This window comes from Henckelia pumila, chromosome 4 (genome assembly GCF_033568475.1).
Source record: "Henckelia pumila isolate YLH828 chromosome 4, ASM3356847v2, whole genome shotgun sequence".
NCBI lineage: Eukaryota > Viridiplantae > Streptophyta > Magnoliopsida > Lamiales > Gesneriaceae > Henckelia > Henckelia pumila.
The window spans coordinates 220810431-220815001 of NC_133123.1; positions in this window are offsets into that span (position 1 = coordinate 220810431).

A 4571-nucleotide genomic window follows, 5' to 3' on the forward strand; every position below is an offset into this window, starting at 1 on the left:
AGTGCCAGAATCATGCACTACAACTCGAAAATATCCTCTAAAATCTGAATCTCCTGATCTGGCTTTCCGTCATTCTGAGGATATAAAACTTAACTCAGATGTAATCAAACATCAGAAGTCTCTTCGAAAACTATGCCCAAAAGAAAGGGCGACTCGAGGATCTCTGTCTGAACGACTAAATTCGGCAAATCAAGCAATCTGACAATCCTTTCGACAAAATTCAATCATCTGGTCGAGTCGAAAATTCATTCTGTACGGAAAAGAGTAGCAGATTCATCAATTGGCTAAACATACTCAGATGACATCTCAATCTCAGACTGATCAATAGCTTCGGAACAATATTCATCGAAAAGAAATCCCCTCTCCAATCTGAACAGATAATTGAACAATCGACAATCAGATCATTCTCTCTGTAACGCCCCAGATTTATCTTAATTGACTTTATTTGAGATAATCAGAGATGACAGAGTTCAAGAGCTGACTTGATTTTGATCAGGGTCCTTTTTGAAAATTTTGGATTTTTCAGAGACTAAAACACAAATATCAATTTTATTAGATATTTATAAGGGATTTGACTCATCAATTCACTCCATCGTATTCCCCAAACGTCTTCTCCCCTCCATTGAAGCAAGAAACGTTTCTTCAAGCTTTGGAATTCTCCGATTTTGTCGATCCATCCGTTGGAATTTATTTCTGAAGGCAGATTAGCGATCACGGCTGCGAGAGCTTCGTTCTATCGTAAGTTTTTATACGATCAGCTAGACTTATATTTTTGGATGTCGTTAGAATTGATTGAGTTTCGGTTATGTTGTTTTTGACAGAGTTCTGATCGTTTATTCTCAGCCGGTTTTGAATTAGAGTGTCGCTCGGATTTGTTATGATTTTTGAAGTGATTTTTGAAAAAGTGAGTTTTGTGATTTATTGGAATTAGATTATTATGGTTGAATATTGGTTGATTTGAGTTTATTGTATTGATATTATGATGTCTGCAATTTCGGATTGATTTGAATATAGCCGTTATGCCGCCGGTTCGAGTTTTGGGCTATAGTTTGGTTTGAGTTGAGTTGAGCCGTTTTCAGTCGAGTGTGAATATTGATATTGATCTCGAGCCTTTATTATTTCTTTTACAGATTCATTGAAGGTCTTGAGTTGCGAGATTTCAGAATTTGAATGGTTCTTGAGATTGTAGCCGGTATAGTATCGATTCTCTTATTATCGATTGAGGATACTAGAATGAATCTTGAATTAGTATATTGTTGTTGTTTCCAGGTTGGAGCATCGACATTTGGAAGAGGTATAAGACGAGTTAGACTTGAATGAAACGAATAACTCGAATCCGACTTGATTCAAGTGTTTCAGAGAAATCACATACTTGCATGTTTATGTAAACTATTTGAGTTTTTAATTGAATGTATTAGAATTCATATGCATTCATATTGAGCCAGATGATTGTTTTCATTTTGAATTAGATTATAGTTGAGTGTCTTTGTAGGCGATTTACTATAATTGCAGATTGATCTCTCTATAATGCTCCGGAGTCTAGAGGATTAAAGTATACATCATCGACCTCGAAATTAGAGTTCGGTGTGATCGTTGTAATACTTTATCCTTGGGATCCCAACCGAAGAAAGAAAGACGAGATGAATTTTGATTATCAGAATAGATAATCTAGAGATTTTGAAGTCATGCATTCATTTCACTTTCTTTTGATTATGTGAAAGTTGTTATTTGAATGTTATTGCATGTTTGTCTCTTTTACTGGGAATGCTATTCACACCGGATTATCCGACTGTTGTCTTGTCTTTGTATGTGTGCTTGGCGACAGATGGGGCAGGACCGAGTCAGATATCGCATGGATAGATGGGATGTGATGATAGAGTGAGGACTTGGTAGTCTAGAAGTCGATTATGTAATTGAACTTAGATTGTATTCGTATTCATATTCGTACTCGTTTTGTATTGTATTGAATAAGCTTGACTGAAGCATGTTCTACTAGTTTTGAGATTGTATAACCCTAGAACTATCTTGTATTGGATTATGCATGTTGAATGGATTTAGTTTTTAAGATTTGGAATTGAAAAGATTCGAGCAGAATCTATTTAATTTTTCTGCAGATCTGTGCCCGCTCGATTGGTTGAATCTTACCGATCGAGCGAGCACCCCTGTGCTGAGGCAGAACGTTGGGATTTTTGTGTCTGCTCGATCGGTAAGATATTACCGATCAAGCGGAGGGTCTTGTTAAGTCTCGGCAGAGACTTGGAGTAGATGGCCCGCTCGATCGGTAATGTTTTACCGATCGAGCGAGCACTGTTCTTTTAAAAAAATTCTTTTATGCTTTTAGTCTTGTGTCTTGTATGCTTATTTAATTGTTTAATTCAAGATTATATGTTTAGAATCGAGGTCTCACATTAAGTGGTATCAGAGCGATAAGATCTTGGACCGAATTTAGAAGCGAGCGGGGTAGATCGAGTCCGCATGAATTGAATTCTCGCATGTGATTGAGTTATTTAAATTGATTTATTTAAATACCATGCGAGCATGCTTTATTAATTGAGAACTATTTGAATTACATGACTATGTGATTTAAATTTATAAAGTATGATCTACTTGAGATATAACTGTTTTTGTTACCAACTGGTATCTGAATTCTGAGAGGTTTCAAGGGCACCAAATTGCAGTGATTGAGATATCCTGTGTCCTAAACTTTGATTATCTGATGGGTCCTCGTAAAGTTATTAACAGGAACCCACCGCCGGTTACTCCTCCGAATGATCAAGCTAGTACAAAAGTCGATCAATTGGATGCCACAGCGACACCTATGGAAACCTTGCTGAAGAGGTTTCAATTGTTTAACCCGCCTTTGTTTTTGGGTACAGAGAATCCCGTTGACTGCGAGAGCTGGTTGGATGACGTTGATCAGTTGTTCGATTCTCTTGACTATTCTGATGACCACAGAACTAGGTTGGTTATTCATCAGCTGCAGGGTGTTGCTAAGAACTGGTGGATCACGACGAATACATTCATGGAAAATCGAGGTACAACTATTAACTAGAATCTTTTCAAATCTAAATTTTATAAGCGGTTTTCCCAGTTTCGTACCGAAAGAACAAGGGAGCCGAGTTTGCAAATCTTAGGTAGGGGAATCTGAATATCGAGGAGTACATAGCCAAGTTTGATAGTTTGCTGAGATTTTCACCGCACATTGCCGACAACGAAGAAGCTAAAGCCGATCAGTTCATCAATGGTTTGAACCCTGACATCTTCACGCTGGTAAACACTGCTAGGCCAGATAATTTTGCGGATGCCTTGAATCATGCAAAAGGAGCTGAAGCAGGTTTGTGGAGACAGAGAGGAGCTCCAGTTGTACCTTAGCAAACTAGTTAGTTTCAGAACCAACCATCTCATTACCAGAATCAATCCTTCCAATTTCAGAATCAACCACCGAGTTCTGAAGGTGGTAGCAGTGGATGTAATAGAAAGGATTACTATCATCCGAAAGGGAAGCAGTTTAAGAAGCATGGAAGCAGTTCTTCGAGCTCTAGTGGCTCGAGGCAATCCGGATTGGGACAGAATTCGAGTCAGTCAGGCATGTCTTGTGCCAACTGCAGAGGTCGTCACTCCAGTGATCAGTGTAGAGGTATCTTTGGAAGCTGCTATATCTGTAACAGACGGGACACTTTGCCAGATTGTGTCCTCAACGTGTCCCTGAGTAAGCACAGAGTGGAAGTTCTTCTAGGTAGTCAGCTCAGCCTCAGAGACAAGCACCTATTGTCCACTTTTTCCAACCTCAGCAGCAGAATAGACAGGAAGGTAACCAGCATGCGAATCAACCTCCCAAACAGTAGGCACGAGTTTATGCTTTGACCGAGGAACAGACTCAGGCTGCACCCGATAATGACATATCAAGAAAACGTTCAATTTGGGTTTTCTATTCTTATTGGACTGTTAGATATTGGTGAGTCTCTTGCCTTCTTATTGAAGAATATGTTTAATGTTTATCGTGCCTCTAAACTTTTGTTGAGTCGTTGGAATCGATGAATGCTCCAGTAGGGTTGTTAATTTTTCTAATAACCGGATATTTCAGAGTATTAGTGAGTTAGGAATTCTTATCGATGATTTTCTTGTCTTATTAGAATGAGAATTGTACTGATCATTCAGAGCTTTCGAGAATCACATTTTAGATTTTGGTGTCGAACAGTTGTATACTATTCTTCGATGTCTGAATTCTGATTGGATCGAATTAAATTTTTTTCCTCGATTGTATAATCTGGTGATGGAATTTTGTTGATCAGCACTTCAGTATTCCTGAATTCGGTAAGGATGATCTTTCAGTACTCGATATTCTTCTTATCGATATTTTGGATATACTCTTATTCAGATGAATCACGCTCTAGTCTAGACTTCGAGGCAGCAGAAGATGCTCGAGACTCAATGTCTGGCTCTGGACTTGGGCTCGCAGCGATATTATTGATTGAAATATTTGGCATCATTTCCTTATGAAGAGATTTCCGCGATCTTTCTAATCTTAGAAGTCGAAGGAATTGTTCTTATTTTATCTACTATCTCTTATG